The sequence below is a fragment of the Schistocerca gregaria genome, chromosome 2 (genome assembly GCF_023897955.1).
Source record: "Schistocerca gregaria isolate iqSchGreg1 chromosome 2, iqSchGreg1.2, whole genome shotgun sequence".
Lineage (NCBI taxonomy): Eukaryota > Metazoa > Arthropoda > Insecta > Orthoptera > Acrididae > Schistocerca > Schistocerca gregaria.
In genome coordinates this window covers 78,851,657-78,872,033 of record NC_064921.1, presented here as the reverse complement: position 1 = coordinate 78,872,033, position 20,377 = coordinate 78,851,657, and the positions used below count along the sequence as shown (strand labels likewise).

The following is a 20,377-nucleotide window of genomic DNA, read 5'->3' as shown; positions in this document are numbered from 1 at the left end:
TAAAGCATATACATTCAAGAATTATTCCCCAAAATATTATGCGTGAATTCCAAAAAGTAACGATTCTGTGAGCGTTTCAAGCCGAACGAGCACGACACGCCTCGGCGTTAGAGAACCGGATGCCACAAGCCGCTATCGATAACATCACCCCTATTTATACCGATTTGAGTAAACCTGATTCGCGTTCGATGAAATGCGCTGATTTTGTGAAGATAGAGACGCCAGCAGCCATGCGCTCAGCGACGAAAAGGGCTTTGAGGTCGAAATTGAGGGCTTATCATATTCATCATTAGGATTTGCAGCTCCTTGAGTTCACCGTGTTTGCAGTTAAAATTGTAAGATATGAGGTGCGCCAGTTATGCAAAACACTGTATTTTCTCAGCACCCAAACATGTTTCAGCACCACTGTGCCATCATAAGTGGGTTTTCGTTTTATTTAATCTGTAATGTGAACATTTTTATTAAATGACTACAAAATTATGTGGATGTTTAGTTCAAACAATAGTTTGTTTTTGTTAATACCGCAAGTGTAAAGGTATTAACATAAAGAAACGAACTATTGTTTGAACTAAACATCCACATAATTTTGTAATCATTTAATAAAAACGATCACATTACAGATTAAATAAATGGGAAACCCACTGATACTGGCACAGTGGTGCCGAAACATGGATGTTAACGCCACGACATCGGCACCTACGACTGAAACTGGGAAGCCGCCATCGGCACTGGACGTTGGCGCAGTGGCAGAGCGATAGCTTCTTCATCATGCGGATGGGAGGGCGCGAATCCGTCGTCGTCCAAAGGGAACAGCTCCTTGGCACCTGTATTGCGGGACGGAGACAAGCTGGCGACGGCTCAATTATGCTCTGGGAAACATTCATGTGGGCACCCATGGGTCCAATGTAGCTCGTGCAAGGTACCATAATGGCCAAGGAGTATCGTACACTGGTTGCAGACCACGTACACCCTACATGACCATCTTGTTTCCCAGTGGTAACGGCATTTTTCAACAAGATAATGCGCCAAGTCAGAAAGCCAGGCGTGATTTGAGGAACACAATGGCGAGTTCCAATTGATATGATGCCCACCCCCCTCCCTAACTCGCCACATCTGATCCCGATCGAACATATCTGAGATGTGACTGGACGTGCCGTCAGAGCTCATCGCCTCCCCCCTCCCCTTACCGTCATAATGTTCTGGCTGATCGTGGGCCACGCGTATAGTATGCGGTGACGAAATAGTACTTCCGCACTTGACGCCCGAAATCTGCTAGAGCGTTCAATGCGCCATGAAAACGTAGATATGTACTTAGCCACTGTGTTTCAGCGATCAACCTGAGACAACGGCTACGCAGGTCGACCTTCAGAGTAGGGGCGGCGCCTGCAAAGCCTTGCAGCTCGTACTCGCAGCGAGTGACTAACGTGGCGGACATTTCGCGTGAGCTGGCAGGACGGGCGTCCTTACTCACCGGCCTTACCCGGAGACCGCTGGAGAACCGTTCCAGAGGTCACCAGCCGCTGTGCAATTACCCAGCAAAACAATGCCGCTGTTGCCCTGCATCACTATTAACTTAACGGCTTTGCGGATGATAACTTTCTGTTATCTAGTTGTGAAGTACGAACGATCTACTCGGATAGCTGAACGCACACCGCGCTAGCTAACGAGATAAGGCGAGTCACATAGCTGACTGAAGACCGTTGGTCTGGTACAACGGCCAACCTGAGTGCGTTTTTATTCTGGTCGGCCGTGGTGGCCGAGCGGTTCTAGGCGCTTCAATATGGAACCGCGCGACTGCTAAGGTCGCAGGTTCGAATCCTGCCTCGGGCGTGGATGTACGTGATGTCCTTAGGTTAGTTAGGTTCAAGCAGTTCCAAGGTCTGGGGGACTGATGACCTCAGATGTTAAGTCCCACAGTGCTCAGAGCCATTTGAACCATTTTTTTTTGGTTTTGTTTTTTGAGTGCGTTTTTATGCAGTTTTCCATGTTCGTTTAGGCAAATGCTGTGTTCGTGTCTCTGCCTTAGCAAATATGATACACAAACATAACAAAATCTACAAATTCTTCCGGGTTGTATGGCCGTGGCCTATGGACCACAGCCGTACAGCCCGGAAGAATTCTCGGCAGTTGCAGTTTCTGTTGGTAGCGCCTAGCGCCGATTACGTCACCAGTTCCCCTCACACGTCTCCGCCCACTGCAAAGACCAGTCTTGTCTTTTAGATTTTTGTACATCACTTTCAGCAACCGTTTTTGAAGAATGCCGATGTGAAGAAATAGCACACTAATTGCGTTACAAATTGGTTTCTAAGGTAACTGCTGTGCTATTTCTTCGCATCGGAAATCTTGTTATTCCATTATCCCCCCCCCCCCCAGTGCAATCTGTCTTCTTCGTTTGAGCCACATATAGTTGCTTCACACACTCAAAGAGAAAGACAGGACGTGATGAAACCTCAAAAAGTTCTGACACTCCTTTAAATACACCAGCAAAATTATATTATACTACAATTTCAAAACAGCAACTTCAAACATATACCGAAAATTGTGAAAAAATATAATATAAAATACAAATATCGGCCCTCGATATTGCCCCCTTGATATCAATATATTAATATATTATCAAAAGCCCTATTTTCTGAACAATGACATTTCTGAAATGGACTGCCTTGCCCATAATCTCTATCTGAACCCAATGGAACACCAGTAAAAACTAAAATGGCATTTCCGCTCCAGACCCTAACGCCCAACACCATTAACTTCTCTAATTTTGGCTCTTGAGGACAGATGGGTTGTCATTCCTCCACATTCAGACAGCTGCTTCAAAGCGTTGCCAGCATAGTTCACAAGCCGTCCTAAAGGCTAAGGATACACAGACCCCATATTAATGTCAACTAATAGGTGATTGGATGCTGTTTTGTGGTCTTCAGTCGAGAGACTGGTTTGATGCAGCTTTCCATGCTACTCTATCCTGTGCAAGCTTCTTCACCTCCCAGTACCTACTGCAACCTACATCCTTCTGAATCTGCTTAGTGTATTCATCTCTTGGTCTCCCTCTGCGATTTTTACCCTCCACGCTGTCCTCCAATACTAAACTGGTGATCCCTTGATGCCTCAGAACATGTCCTACCAGCCGGTCTACCAACCGGTCCCTTCTTCTAGTCAAGTTGTGCCACAAATTTCTCACCTCTCCAATTCTATTCAATACCTCCTTATTAGTTATGTGATCTACCCATATAATCTTCAGCTTTCTTCTGTAACACCACATTTCGAAAGCTTCTATTCTCTTCTTGTCTAAACTATTTATCGCCCACGTTTCACTTCCATACATGGCTACACGTCATACTAATACTTTCAGAAACGACTTCCTGACACCTAAATCTATACTCGATGTTAACAAATTTCTCTTCTTCAGAAACGCTTTCCTTGCCATTGCCAGTCTACATTTTGTATCTTCTCTACTTCGACCATCGTCAGTTATTTTGCTCCCCAAATAGCAAAACTCGTTTACTACTTTATGTGTCTCAGTTCCTAATCTAATTCCCTCGGCATCACCCCACTTAATTCGACCACATTCCATTATCCTCGTTTTGCTTTTTTTGATGTTCATCTTATATCCTCATTTCAAGACACTGTCCATTCCGTTCAACTGCTCTTCCAAGTCCTTTGCTGTCTCTGACAGAATTACAATGTCATCGGCGAACCTCAAAGTTTTTATTTCTTCTCCATGGATTTTAATTCCTACTCCGAATTTTTCTTTTGTTTCCTTTACTGCTCGGTCAACATACAGATTGAATAACATCGGGGAGAGGCTACAGCCCTGTCTCACTCCCTTCCCAACCACTGCTTCCCTTTCATGTCCCTCGACTCTTATAACTGCCATCTTGTTTCTGTACAAATTGTAAATAGCCTTTCGCTCCCTGTATTTTACCCCTTCCACCTTTAGAATTTGAAAGAGAATATTCCAGTCAACATTGTCAAAAGCTTTTTCTAATTGTACAAATGGCAGAAAACTTCACTTCCATCTAATTACTCGTTGTGGCTATACTCGGATAGCCCTTACTTTGGTGCGTCACTAGCACGAAACTGAACATCTATGGTCCACAGCACGCTAACATGACAGTACTGGCGAGCCCCTGCAACTCAGCTACTACTGGCAACCCCAGATGCTTAACCCGCCGAAATACCGGCAATCGCAGGGAAACCGTACTGCACACAGCACGCAAACCAGCCACACACACCCCCCACACTGTGAGCTGATCTATGACCGATCGCCCACTAATATATGATGACAATGTAATGTTTCAGGGACGCAGCAGCAGCAGGTCCTGGAACGAGCGCCAGCAACGACAACGGTAACGAAGCACGATACCTCGCACTAACATAACCACACTTTGCATGCGCTGTCGCAGCTAGCAATCCGCTACTGCCCTTACTACCCGTCGTACTATCGCAGAGGTTTTTTTCCCTTGGCGCTTGCCTTGGCACTTTTTTCCCTCTGCCCTTACAACCGCTACCCTTCAATCGTTTTCGACCACTTCTATCTCCTGATGGACCATGTAAATGAGTAATCTTACCCAGACGCATGGATAACATCACAGCCTGCATCCTGTGACTCCTGATTCTAAAACTAACGTGTTATACGGAGGTGACAGTAGAACTTTTGGTTTGGTCACCACGTTGGTGCGGGCGTGGAGGGGCCCCATCCTATATTTAAAAAAAAAAAAAGCTGTATATTAATAACATTCGTAATACTGGATTGTTTCCGACTGCGCCCACATGTGTTCAAGAATATGCCGTGTTGTTATCGGCTCTCGCTAACTGGCACTAAATGCATGTCCAAAGCTATTTCGCACCGCCGTGATGCTTCCTGCCTGTGACGCTAGAGGAGCCTTTGTGCCTCGTAAGGCGCGTGCGCGAGCTGAGAGGTGCCTCTATGAGCCCTCCGTCCTGTCAGAAGGTCGCCCTGGCCTGCGTAGGCGCTGTCGCTAAGCGCCAGGTGGTGGTGGGGAGGGGAGGGGAGGGGAGGGGAGGGAGCGACGCCTTATTGGCTCGCAGGGTGTGTGCCGCCGCCGCCGCAGGAAGAAAGTAGTCCCCGGGGCCGCCTCGGCAGCCGCTAATTGCCCCGTGGGGCAACGCCGCCGAGCCGCCGTGGCGCAACCCGGCTGCGGACCCTGACACACTAACACGCTCCCTCCGCGCCGACAGCCTGCGTATTGGTTCCCAATGCACGAGTCCGTTCAGCTCTCGGGACTCAGGTCCGCTATTATGCAAACGATTATTCATTTTAATGCCGGAACATGTTTCGGCATATTTGTCCCATCATCAGTGGGGACTTTTACTTAAATGCAAACACTTTTAACCGTTTAATGCTGTGGGGGGTATGTACCCCCCCCCCCCCTTCTCAAAAAAATATAGCTGGCCAGGACATCAATGCATGTGAAAAATGTGAATATTTGGGTAGCATCATATCGGAAGGGGAAACAAATAATTTGGATATACAGCAACGAGTAAACCGTAGGAAGCTAAAACCTCTGTTATTGTCCCATAAGATAAGTCGGAAAGTAAAGAAGATGGCCTATAGGAATATTGTAGAGCCTATAATACCCTGCAAGACAATAAATAAATAAATAATTTGAAAAAAAAGACCCGCCACGATAAAATTATCTGAATTTACATTTACATCTACATATACACTCCGCCAGCCACAAAGCGGTGTGTGGCGGAGGGCACAATTCGCGCCAAAGTCATATCTCCCCCCTTCTGTTACATTCGCGGATCGAGAGAGGGGAAAACGACTGTCTGAACGCCTCAGTGCGAGCTCTAATTTCCCTTGTCTTTGAATGGTGATCAGTGCGCGATCTTAAAGTTGGTGGTAGTAATATAATATGCTCTACATCCTTGGCGGAGATCGGATTTCGGAATTTAGTGAGTAGCCCCTTCCGTTTAGTGCGTCGTCTATCTGCAAGTGTGTCCCACTGCGAACTTTCTATGCGATTTGTAACGCTCTCGTGATGGCTAAATGTACCAGTCACGAATCTTACCGTCCTTCTTTGGACCTTCTCAATCTCTTGAATCAGATCCAACTGGTAAGGGTCCATACAGGCGAACAGTACTATAAGACTGGACGAACTAACGTATTGTAAGCTATTTCCTTCGTTGAAGGACTGCATCGTTTCAGGATTCTACCAATAAACCGCAATCTAGAGTTTGCCTTACCCGTTACTTGTGTAATGTGATCATTCCATTTGAGATCATTTCGAACAGTAACACCCAGATACTTGACGGCTTACAAAGACTGGGCATTTATTTTGTACTAGTACATTATGGGGATTTTCGCCTTTGTTATACGCAGTAGGTTACACTTACTAAGATTGAGAGATAACTGCCAGTCATTACAGCACACATTTATTTTCTGCAAATCCTCATTGATTTGTTCACAATTTTCGTGTGATACTACTTTGCTGTAGACTACAGCATCATCGGCAAACAGTCTAACAATACCATCAACCAGATCGTTTATGTAAATCGTAAAAAGCAGAGGACCTATTACACTGCTCTGGGCACACCTGAAGTTACGCTTATTTCTGTTGACGTCACCCCGTTCAGGACGACATACTGCTCCGTCAGTTAGAAATATTTCTATCCAAACGCATATGTCATCGGATAAACCGTAAGCGCGCACTTTTTGTAGCAAGCGACAGTGCGGAACTGACTCGAACGCCTTTCGAAAGTCGAGAAATATGGCATCAACCTGGGAGCCGGTATCTAGAGCCGTTGTATATCATGCACAAAGAGGGCCAGCTGTGTCTCGCATGACCGCTGTTTCCTAAAACCGTACTGGTTTCTGCAGATGAGCTTTTCAGAGTTTAGAAAGGTCATTATGCATGAACACAAAATATGTTCCATGATTCTACGACAAATCGATGTCAGTGAAATTTGCCGGTAATTGTGTGCATCCGATTTTCTACCCTCTTTATAGATGGTTCTGGGACGGAAATCAGTAGAAGTGACGTACGTATACAGACAAACACATAATTACAGTTACAGAAAAACTGAATGATTTATTCTAGAGATAGGTCTTCGCAAGCTGAGCAAGTCAGTAACGCGTTGGTCCACCTCTGACCAATATGCAAGCAGTTATTCGGTTTGGTATTGATTGATGGTATGGTTTGGCAAGCACGAAGAAACGCACTAGAAATTCTCGCCGTGAGCGGACGGACATTATCTTGCTTAAATAATTGCTCAGGATGGCTTGCAACAGAACAGGACGTAGAATGTCCTCGACGTACCATTGTGCAGTAAGGGCGCAGCGGATGACAACCAAAGGGATGCTGCTATGAAAAATGGCGCCATAGACCATTACTCCTGGTTATCGGGTCATAGGACGGGCGACTGTCAGATTGGTTTCCCACTGCTATCTGAGACTCATCACTGAAGACAATTCTACTCCAGTCAGTGAGATTACAGGCCGAAGAACTGCCACCCTGGGCTTACATTTCAGCAAGATAATGCCTGGTCGCACAGGACGACAGTTCCTACTGCTTGCCTTCGTGCTTGCCAAACCTTACTTTGGGCAGCAAAGTCGCCAGAATTCTCTGCATTTGAGAACGTTTCGAACATTATCGGCGACAGGGCCATCCAACCTCGGGACTTTAATGATCTAACGCGCCAGTTAGTAGGATATGCCTTAGGAAGACATCCAACAACTCTATCAATCAATGCGAAGCCTAATAACTTTTTGCACAACGGCTAGAGTTGGACCAACGCGTTACAACATGCTCAATCTGTGAATTACTTTGTCTTGAATAAATCATCCAATTTTTCTGAAAATTCCAACACATTACGATTATTATGCTATCGTCTAGAATTTAAGATACTGTAGGACGACCTTTTTATTTTTTTTTAAATGCGAAGATTTTAGGTTAGACTTAACCGTGACTGTTATTGAAATTACATGAAACAACAACATGAAATGCGGATTAGGTATTAAAATCCACGGAGAACAAAAAAAAAACTTTGAGGTTCGCCGATGACATTGTAATTCTGTCAGAGACAGCAAAGGACCTGGAAGAGCAGTTAAACGGAATGGACAATGTCTTGAAAGGAGGATATAAGATGAACATCAACAAAAGCCAAACGAGGATAAGGGAATGTAGTCGAATCAAATCGGGTGATGCTGCCGGAATTAGATAAGGAAATGAGACACTTAAAGTGGTAAAGGAGTTTTGCTATTTGGGGAGCAAAATAACTGATGATGGTCAAAGTAGAGAGGGTATAAAATGTAGACTGGCAATGGCAAGGAAAACGTTTCTGAGAGAAAATTGTTAACATCGAGTTTAGATTTAAATGTCAGGAAGTCGTTTCTGAAAGTATTTGTGTGGAGTGTAGCCATGTAAGGAAGTGAAACGTGGATGATAAATAGTTTAGACAAGAAGAGAATAGAAGCTTTCGAAATGTAGTGCTACAGAAGAATGCTAAAGATTAGATGGGTAGATCACATAACTAATGAGCAGGTATTGAATAGGATTGGGGAGAAGAGGAGTTTGTGGCACAACTTGACTAGAAGAAGGGATCGATTGGTAGAACATGTTCTGAGCCATCAAGGGATCACCAATTTAGTATTGGAGGGCAGCGTGTAGGTTAAAAATCGTAGAGGGAGACCAAGGGATGAGTACACTAAGCCGATTCAGAAGGATGTAGGTTGCAGTAGGTACTGGGAAATGAAGAAGCTTGCACAGGATAGAGTAGCACGGAGAGCTGCATCAAACCAGTCTCAGGACTGACCATAATAACAACAATGCAACAACAAGTTTACTGTAACCAGTCACTGTTTATTTATCTCCAAGACACTTTTCAAAGCTTTAAAGCTCTATCATCAGGTGGATTTACATTTGTTAGTATGACATTTGTGTGTATTGTGTTACGATTTTTTGGAGAAACTTGTGGCACTATCTCCAGGGTCACAGTTTCCTTTCACTGTCGTAACACAAAACATGTACACTGTCATATTCTGTAAACAATTATGGCGTCTGTTTACAGATTGTGTTAGTGTACATATGGTGTATTACGACAGTGAAAGGAAACTGTGACCCTGGAGATATTGCCACAAGTTTCTCCAAAAAATCGTAACACGATACACACAAAAGTCATACTAACAAATGTAAATCCTTCTGATGATGGAGGTTTAAACCTTTGAAATGCTTCGTGGGGATAAATAAACAGCGACTGGTTACAGTAAACTTGTTTCTTCATTTAATGACCTTTTTATTATTGAATATCTTGCCATCTGCAAAGAAATGTAAGGTTGGTTGGCAAGTTAACAAATAATTATATCTGTAAAAGTAATTTTCGTTGCGTAACAGTATTTCGAAACGTATTTTGTGATTACTTACAGTTATTTTCAGGTGCGTACCCTTTTGTTGAAGAAATACACAAAGATACACCATACATGCTTCCACTGAATCACAATCGCGAGCTAAGGCGTCGAATTTCAGAAAAACATAATGCTTCAAGTTTTTGCTATGTGTTTAGTCTCCCCCGATGTTCAACTACTTGCAAAATGCAGTGGCGAATTATTTTCACACAACAAAATTACGTTTATCGATTAAGTGATGTGTTAGCTCGGAAAGCAAATAGCACAATAACATCACTTCGTTGCAAACTTGAAAGCTACGCAACAAAATAACAAAGGTCCTACGGAACCTAGAATTTCAGACAAAGTCATAAATATGAATTAAAAGGTTTTTAGGGTTACGTTTTAATCCAACGAGGGACTTAATTGGCATCTTGTACTATTAAATGTGTGTCCACATAGGAAAAATATATTGGTGATATGTAACAATGCCTATTCTTGCCTGTTTAACATAATATTAAGACAACAAAAATGGATAAAATAATAATTTTAATACCTCAGAAAGCAAAATGTTATAATGAAATATTTTTAACCAGTGTCGCACATTGATACATTGTATACTGACATTATGTAATACATAGTATATATTTATGCAATTTTTTTAAAATTTTGGTTGTTCAATCCACTCATAGTATTATGACCTGTTTTTTTATTGTTAATTACCAGGATATACAAAATGTTCCTTGTATATGACAGCAACTAGTTGCAACTTAATAAAGTTTTTGACAACAGCTGTTGGTGTTATAAAAAATGTCGTGTATGAGTCCAACAATTATAACTTAAAACATTTGCATTTTACCGATTTGAATGAAAGCATCCACTGATGATGTACCGAAATATGTTTGGCCATTAAAATTCCCCATTATTCAATATGCAAAGTAGGTTGCTGTCAGAGCTTCAAAACCAAATCCTGACGAGTCCATTCTGTTTGTAGGAATAAGGAAGGGAGAAAGCCTACACTTTGGTTTCCCGTCGACGATATGGCCGTTAGAGACGGAGCATAAGCTCGAATTGAAGGAAATCTACCGTTCCCTTTTAAAGGCACTATCCCTGTTTAATGCCGAGCGATTTAGGGAATCACTAAGACGCTAAGTATGCTTGGCGGTAGAGACGGCGATATCGCTGAAACAACCGGTTCGGTTACATTGGTTTTTCCGCACGCCAGTTTAACCTGACTATTCCAACTGTTCAAAATGACCGGTTTCTGAAAAACCCGATTTTCCGTTTTTCATTGCACTTTATTTCTGCAATAAACGTAGAAATCGAACAATTGAAAAGTTTCGACACATCAGCTTCAAGGCTGATACACTTAAAATATTAAATTTAATACTCAAATAAAAGAAAACTTAATCCGTCCGCCGTTCGTTCCATTTCTATATACGTGCTTGAACACTACTAAAAAGTCATCAGCATTCTCCTATTGATTCTAATGTTAAAAATAGAAAGTGCTGAAGGTTTAAAACTTAGGTTGAAGAACTCTATTTTTTGTAAATGACATTTAATTGAAACCCTCAGCTGCCGACAGGTGTTGTTGATATACCACAGTGGGCACAGTTGAAAATGTGTGCCCCGACAGGGGCTCGAACGCCGGATCTCCTGCTTACATGGCACACGCTCTATCTATCTTTTTTTTTTTTTTCATTTTGTTCGTTGTGTTTGGTCGTGACGGACATCACATGACATCCGCTGAAGTTCGTTGTTGATCCCTTCACTCAGTTTTCTTATTACAGAGCCAACCAGCTCTCTGGCCGAACACGCTGAGCTTCCGTGTCGGCTCTCATTTTGTTCGTTTTTCGTTCGTTGCATCTGCTCGTGGCGGACGTCGCAAAACAGCTGTTTCAGTTCGTCGTTGATACATCCACTCAGTTTTTTTAATTTTTTTCTTTATTTAAGGGGGCAGCTAACCCTTTGTCCGAACACGAAGTTCCCGTGCCGGCTATATTATGCTGCAAGTTTGCTGTGGTTCCTCTCGTTCTTAATCTTTTAAAGCAAATGGAGTGTAATAGTTCACTGAAACCGCGCACTTCGTAAAATACTTCTAGACTTAGAATACAGGTGACTTTCGATGATGACGGTGAAAACATATAGACCACTCTGCTTGTATATGCGTACCATCTAATAGGCCACGCTAAAGGGTAAGAGGTACACTATTGTCCAGGCAATGCTGCACGAGTTCTTATCCAATGTGTTTGTTGCTCGTTTCCGTCGATTTTGTTATTCACATAGCTCTGATCGCTTTTCCAATTTTCTATAATAACGCAATATTTCAAAGCAATTACTCGTTCTTTACAGAAGGTCTATTTAAAAACGAAAAATTTGGCACTACTGCTATGTCTAACTGACATTTCGGTTTTTTTTCACTCGGTTGTTTGCATAAAATAGAAACAGCTGTTATAACCGAGACCAAACAAATATCGAAAAACACCAGTTATTCGTAACTAAAATTCCAGTATCAGTTTTATTTGACCGTTTTTTTCCCACCCATGGTTGGTGGATGTGGATCTGAACCGTCGTGCTCCCGATCCCGAGTACAGTGTCTTACCATTGCACTGTCTGTCTCTGCTTTCAGTACGCTGGTGATGAATGGCGATTCTTAGGACGTCAACAGTGTGGTTATTAGTCCCTCTATCCTCATAAACAATGAGCCAGCATCAGGATTGATGAATGGCGTTTCTTAGGATCACAATAACATCGTTCCTCTATGCTCATAATCAATGAGCCAACAGTAGGAGTTGATGACTAATGTAGGACAGTGTTGGGTCCAGAGGTATCACAGGAAATGATTCACGGAGAAAGTGAACACGGATCGGTAAAAGAAGATGTAGGACATGCACCTCCTCCGGCCATATCGACAACAGAAGAGCAAAGCAAAGCTGCACATTTTGACCTTGTCGGGACCGACGGTCGCCGTGTCATCCTCTACCAATGGTGTCACTGGATGCGGTATGAACTGGAGTGGGGTCAGCACGCTGCACTTTGTCGGATTTCATTATCTTGGAACCGGAACTAATCGGTCGCGGAGGTTCTCAGTTGGATCAAGAGGCTGATTCCACCCCGTTCCGAACCTCCCACCAAGGAAAAATCCCTCGCGGCACGGGGATTCGAAACTTGGTGCTCCTCACACCAGTCACACACACTGAGCACTGAGTTACAGAGGCGACGACACCAGATGGGTTGCAATTACATTCGTCGACAAAATGAAAGGGTCGAACCAAAAGAAATGCGCAACACTGTTTTCTAAAAACTTCTGCATCTTTGCTGTCCACGGAGGACGTAGAAATTTTCTCCCTGCTTTTACTGAAATTAAATTCAACCTTTTATCGCAGGTCGCGCTGTCGTAGCACGTTGACATGATGGCTGCTGCAATTGATGTTCGTCTGAAGCAACGGGCTGTTATAAAAGAGTTCCTGTGTTGTGAGAATGAGACCGTGACAAACGTTCAAGAGAGGCTGGAGAAGGTGTATGGGGATGAAGCTGTTGACTGCAGTTTATTTTGTCACTGGACAAACAGCAACAGTGTTGCAGCGAACGTGTGCACACCAATACCAACATTCGGCATCCCCAGCATCACCGAGCGCTGTACATATTCCTGAAAATGTGCAGCGAATTCACGATCTGGTTTTGGCTGACAAAAGCGTTGACAGCGAACAAACTGTCAATCTGGGTGGGAGTACGAGAAGCGAATGTGTATAGCACATTCTCTCACTTGAAGCTGAGAAAAGTTTGCACCAGGCGAGTTCCAAGAATGTTAGCGTATCCCCACAAGGACAGATGAACTTTTGGAACAGTACGAGAATCCTGGAGATGATTCCTTGCGAGTATTGTGACGGGAGATGAAAACTTGTTCATCACTCTGAACCACAGACTAAACGGCAATCGATGGAACAACATTATGCAAACTTTCCGAAGAAGAAATTCAAAACTGCGTTTTTAGCAGCAAAAGTGATGTTAAATGCACCACGCTTACCTGTATAAGTATCGTATTTCGATAACTAAGGTGCATTTGGTGGACTTTACAATAAACATGTACATCATTAAGAAATCCGGGTTTATTTGAATGCCGTGGTGTGAATGTGATTGCATATAATGTTTAAATCAAGATTTTGTGCTAACAGGTAGACCAGAAGTTGACAGTCTTGACGAAACTGCATACATAAACTCGTATCGCAGCTTCTTGGTGGTAATGCTTTCTTTTTTTTCCAGTTTTTCATCCTTTCTTGCCTGTCATTTTTGTCAGTTGCTCGTAATTTCCATTCCTGAACCACTAATGTAGTGACCAATTCCTTTCTGCACCTCTGGTTAACAGAGCTATCTGTCTTTATCGATCTGTGAGTCGAATAAATCTCCCCCTCACCCCCGACCACTCACTCCATCCCATCTTAAGAGGCAATTGTTACACCTTTGCATATTTTCCTCACTCGAAAGTTGAATACGATGGTATAGCCAAGATCCGGCTCTGAAAAAAATCTATGGCTACTCAATCAAGCAAACAATACCACAGAAATGTTGCCAATTACTGTTGAATTAACCTAGAATGCGCATGATGAAGATTTGTTATTCTACGTGCTCCAAGTTTTAAAATTCTGATTTAGCAGGGTGGAAATTAACGCGTCGCTGAAATTTACCTTCTATGTTGAGAGCCGGTCACTCTGTAACTGACCTTTCCACCATTAGAGGATTCTGTCGCAATATATCCACAGATACGAACCTGGAAAAACAAATGAAGATAGAATTAACGTTACGAAAATATCAAAACATGTGTACTTAATGCCATTTTTAATCTAGAAAATCAACTAATACCAACATGATAATAGAATCGGAAAAATGTGCCAGGATGTATGAAACATTTTGGAAAAGATACAACTCTTGGCTCAAACTGTACCGGTTCTAGCAGGGACACAAGCGGATACAAGAGAGTATCCGTTTGCAGAAACATCCACGAGGTCTTCAAGGGTCTTTTCAGAGATGTAAAGTGCCTTCGGTCATGTACAAGTAGCAAGAACCTTCAGAATTCATGGAATGCCGAATTGCAGCCATACTGAGCTACTGAAGTGGCCTAAACGCTACGAGAAGTATGTATGAACTGTTTTGGTTGACTGATTTTAACAGTCAACAATAAAATAATAGTATAACATTGTTTTTTCATGTAAATGTGCCTTGCCGGCATTTAAGAAAACAATCGTTAAACAGCCACTGAGATAATAATTTTCGTCCTTAAAACAGAAAGAAATTCTGCAACCAAACCAAACTTTAAAGCCCATGTCCCTTGAAGCACACAGCAGGTAAGCCACTGGAGTTACGCTCTCAAAATAAAATGAAATAACATACAGTGTACAATACCGAATGAAGCGCTGCACTATTTTTACATTGTTATACCGGCACAGGCAACAAATTGAACTACTCATCTTCCGAACTTAAAAGTTATCCAGGATATTCTGAATGGATTTTTCCCTAGGTAATGGAGTACGCGCTATTGTCTAATTCGTAAGGACTTAGATTCGAACCGGGTCTGAATATTGGTTAGTTGCACTATTTTTAACGATTCGGCAATAGTAGCTTACTAGCAATAACAACAGACATTTTTGGAAAAACTGTATGGGCATCTACGAAATGCAGTGAGAGTGCTTTCTTGGCAAGGACTACGAAAGTATGTTGCATAAGCCACGACACATTCACGTGCACCGTAGCAGCCAGTGGATGTACAGTCATTAGCACACCGTCACCAAAATCATTTACATGACAGCACATATTTTGGACTGAAATACACCTTACATTTCTTTCATATCGATGAGGGAAGGTACATCTTCTGCACCTAATGAAGACTCTGGCAACACAACAAATTAACCGCAATCCAGCTAGTAATGCTAATAGCACAAGTAATATTTAAGTGATTTGCATGATAGAATGCTTGATCGGGAGAAATAGCTGCTCGAAACCCGCTGCTTACAAAGTATTATCATTCGATAAATACTCCCTCAACGTTGTGGCTCGTTGCAGTATATGCATTAAAGGCTTTATTATGAGACAGTCAAGGACAAATAATCTGTCAATATGGCTACTGATTATAGCTTTGCACGAATTTCTTCTGCGTACTATTTTTAAAATATATCGCAGCTAATATACTAACCTGTACACAACATGGAGAGTGTATGACTGTACACTACTGCAAAGAATTTACTACAGCAACACGATTACTCTGCATAATTTAACAGGGGCCGTGCAAAGACAACGTGTCTCTCCATAGTATATTTTAATATTACAAATACCGCTAATATTATAAAATTAAGTAGTTTGCTCATTTGTATACTCAAAATGGATATATCTATGCACTGTGCGCGACATGCAATGTGTTCTAGCGTTCATGTCTCAAAACACATGTGTTCTAGGTACTATGCTCCGAATAAACTGACCAATTGCTCATATTCAAAAATTATGCCTCATTCTGTAAGGATGATAACTGTGTCTGGCAATACATTTTAGTCTGATTATGTACGTATACTCTACGTTAATGCCATCAGCACACTTGTACTGAAGCACTGACCATGTCAAGGTTAACATGTTCGTAAACGTAATACTTCCTAGCATTTAATACCGTTTGTGTGTGTGTGTGTGTGTGTGTGTGTGTGTGTGTGTGTGTGTGTGTGTGTGTGTGCTAATTAATCAAACCAAGATATCTTTCCTAGCGAACTGTTTTTAGACCTAGAAAATAACCTGAAATGTAACTATGTTTCATTACAGACCACTTAAGACGTTTAATATCATTGAAACGAAATGTTTTTGGTATCAAAACCAGCATGTTCTAGTAGTTGCACAAATGGATTTAAACTCTTTTTTGCAATTATAAAGAAACTGTAAAGTTTTTAGTCACAGCCACATAAAAAAATGACTCTGAGAACTATGGGACTTAACTTCTGAGGTCATGAGTCCCCTAGAACTTAGAACTACTTAAACCTAACTAACCTAAGAACATCACACACATCCATGCCCGAGGCAGGATTCGAACCTGCGACCGTAGCGGTCATGCGGTTCCGGACTGTAGCGCCTAGAACCGCTCGGCCACAGCCACATAAATGCAGACTGTAGTTGTAGAAACATTTCATATTATAAACGCTGATGTGTGTGTGTGTGTGTGTGTGTGTGTGTGTATTTTCCACTTATCCTCCTATGTCAGTGGTTCGATTTCAACCACATGTAGTGCACATAAAAATATCTTCCTGTGAAGCAACAATCGCTGTGGGATAACAATCACAAACCTATCATATAGTTCACGAGATATGACGTCAAAAATAATGAAATGTGTGAAAAAATGCCTCATTGTGCATGACGTTTGAAGATATTACTTATTTGCTAGTAACTCTGACCCCAACATATTTCGCAAACAGTACTCAAATATGCCGCTAAAACTACTTATATATCGTTGCACAACACGTAGTTCAAGAGCTATGACGTTATAAACACTGAGACGCGTGAAAAAATGCTGCATCGTGCACAATGTTTTAACACATTTATTCTTTTTCAGCTAACACGCTCCTACAATCGAGACAACTTAAAGTCATCCCGCACACTGTCAGCGCCTTTTGACAGGTTTCAAGTGCGAAGCGCAAACGGCTGTAGGTGAAAGCATTAGCTATGAAGAGGCGTTGCCATAGAGACGTTTACATAGTCGCGATGCAAACACGCGAAGTATCTGTGGCCAGCTTACAGAAACTTAAAGATTTGTGCATTATGCATACTGCTTTGTACCATTCTTTCATGAGGTCAAAGGTATTTCACAAATACATGGAAATGAAACTTTTTCGTGGTTTCACTACAATACAGTTTATTTTTGTTTTCGTTAGTTCATTTTCTTCTTTTCGTTTCTACAAGAACATTGGGCAATGCCGAGTTTCTCAGCTAATAATAAAATTGAAGCACTACGCAACTTGTGGCGGTTACTCACAGCAAAATGTAACTAAAACTGCAACAGCTTCAAAATGTAATTATCGCAAAATAAGAGCCAAAATGCAATAGAAACTGCGCATGGCAGCAGTAGAACAGGGAGGCGGAGAAGTACATTCATAAACTGCGGCAGCAGTTAATTGCCACACTTCCCTATTCTGTCATACAGGCGGAGCGTCGCTTCGCTGCGGGCAGTAAATAACTCTGTGAGGCCAACCTTTGCCTGACAACGGCGAGCGTGCAGCGTAGGCTAGCGGGTCAGACACGTGCTAGGCCGCCGACGGGACGAGCGGTCGCCATAACGCACGTGCGGACCCCGCGAAGGAGAAAGCGAGCGGCTTTCTTTAATGGCGTGCGTGTCGTGACATCACGCATTCCTGTTTTGTGTGCCTAACTGATTGCCATCGGAAACGGCTGCGCGTTAGCCGATACGTTGTTAACCCGAACAGCCACATACCGTGTGTTCAGCCGCCCCTATCGCTGTCGTTTTATGCAACCCGCAATACTATACCTGGTCGTCAAGATAAACGAGCGAGATTTTCATATTCTCCCGCTCGCTACACGCAAATTATTAGTCGTACAGAAAAAATGAACAGCATCTTCTTTTAGAATATATAATGATGTTAATTTTGTAGTGGGTTACGTTTATTGCTAGAGACCGTAGTTTCCGAGTCACTCAAGAAAAACGTACAAAAGTGAGCTTCAAATCCATCTCCACTCCCACACTCAGCCACCACTGGTCAGCATTTATAGTAAGCTGTTCATGGCGCTCCGCCCCACCACTGCACAAAAATTTACTGCACTAATTATTTCCTACATTTGACCTTCTTTGATCATCGCTTGCTGGCCTTATTTCGCCACCGGTCAAGTCGAGCAATTACAAATTGTAAAACTGACCTATGTCTAAATTTTATCCAACAATATTGTGAATTTAAATCAACAATTACGAGGGGCGTTTGGAAAGTCCGTGCAAAGTCCGAGAGATGGCGAGTATCGAGTTCATGTTTAGTAAGTAGCATCTTTGGAAGAAAGCACAACAAGTATCAGTCATATTGGTCTACTTCTTTGTGTTTGACATTCCTGTGAATGAATGAAGTCGAGTGATTGTCAAAAAAAGGACGGAAAAGAATTTCATGTGGTGATTAAACATTAATTTATGAACGGCGAAACGCCTCAGGAGACTAAAGAGAAGCTTGATAAACATTACGGTGACTCTGCACCTTCGATTAGAACAGTTTATAAGTGGTTTCACAATTTTCGGAGTGACCATATAGGCACAAATGATGCTGAACGTTCTGGACGCCCTGTGGAGGTTACGACTCCAGAAATCATTGATAAAATCCATGATATGGTGATGGATGACAGAAGAATCAAGGTGCGTGAGATTGCTAGTGCTGTGGGCATCTCGAATGAACGGGTACATAATATTTTGCATAAAAATTTGGACATGAGAAAGCTATCCGCAAGATGGGTTCTGCGATTGCTCACGCTTGACTAAAAACGGAATCGTGTGAAGTGTTGCAAGGATGGTTTGCAGTGTTGCAAGGATGGTTTGCAGTGTTGCAAGGATGGTTTGCAGCTGCTCAGGAAGAATCCGCGGGACTTTAACCGTTGTTTCGTCACTGTGGATGAAACATGGATACATTACTACACTCCTGAGACCGGACAACAATCTAAACAATGGGTTACCAAGGAAGAATCTGCACCAAAAAAGGCGAAGACCATCCCTTCGGCCGGAAAGATTATGGCGATTGTCTTTTCGGATAATCAAGGGATAACACTCATGACTATCTGGAAAAGGGTAAAACTATTACAGGTGCATATTATTCATCGTTATTGGACCGTCTGAAAACCGAGCTACAAGAAAAACGCTGGCGATTGGACTGAAAAAAGTCTTCCATCACGACAATGCAACAGCACACACCTCAGCAGCTGTGGTCCAAAATTAATGGAAATAGGATTCCAACTCGTTTCATACCACTCCTATTCTGCAGACTTGGCGCCCTCGGACTACTATTTGTTCGCCAATTTTTTAAGAAATGGATGGCGGGACAAAGGATTTACTCAAACGAGGAGGTGATTGCAACAACTAATAGCTATTTTGCGGACTTGGGGAATACCTATTATTCGGACGGGATCAACAAATTAGAACAGCGTTGGAGGAAGTGTGTACGTCCAAAAGGAGACCATGTCGAAGAATAAAAAAGATTTACCCCAAACACGTAAGTAGTTTGTCTTTTTGCACGGACTTTTCAAACGCCTCTCGTACATTGCTGTATTTATATAACTACGAAATCACTGTGCTTGTAAGGGTTTAGTTTAGATCGAACTGTCAATGTAATTAGTTTTATCGTAAAGTCTACAGAAGTCGTTTTTCTTGCATTACCCTCATGGGGACGTTTAAATTAATAATATGTAAATGGAGGACCACTGCTGCTAGCTGTAGCGGGACATAAAGCATAATCAGCGGGATTCGAACCCGGGATCTCCCGCTTACAAGGCAGGTGCGGTAAGCGCTGCCTCGTCTGGGAAACAGTGTTATCGTAACAGCATGGACCATCTCGGTACGCGGCCGGCCGGAGTGGTCGAGCGGTTCTAGGCGCTTAAGTCCGGAACCGCGCGACCGCTACGGTCGCAGGTTCAAATCCTGCCTCGGGCAGAAATGTGTGTTGTGTCCTTAGGTTAGTTAGTTTGAAGTAGTTCTAAGTCTAGGGGACTGATGGCCTCAGATGTTAAGTCCCATAGTGCTAGGAGCCATTTTTGAACTAATAGTTAGCGCGTAATGTGCGAGAGAATATGAAAGCCTCGTTGCTACAGCATTGCGGGCTGGATAAAACGAGAACTGTAGGAGCATCTGAACCATCCTGTATACTTGGATGAAATAAGGAAAGTGAGGTTTCGTATGAATTTCCCAGATGTTGCAACAATTATGTCTGGGACGAACTGCTCCGATTCCACGGTAGAGAAAAATGGATGCAGACAACAATAACTCTAGAACAGTGGCTCCCAACCTGGGGGTAATTACCCCCA

At 42.6% G+C, this 20,377-nt stretch overlaps 1 protein-coding gene across 3 annotated transcripts in view; it reads right to left on the bottom strand.

The window, feature by feature from the left end:
• LOC126336349 (solute carrier organic anion transporter family member 5A1) overlaps positions 1 to 20,377 on the bottom strand; it is a 397,873-nt gene that overhangs the window by 122,772 nt on the left and 254,724 nt on the right. The window contains exon 1 of one of the 3 annotated variants that reach the window (XM_049999935.1): positions 14,035 to 14,108. The exons of the other annotated variants lie outside the window; for them this stretch is intronic. The gene's annotated coding sequence lies outside the window, so the exon portion shown is untranslated. Of the gene's footprint in view, positions 1 to 14,034; positions 14,109 to 20,377 lie in introns of those variants that run through there. 3 annotated transcript variants of the gene reach the window in all.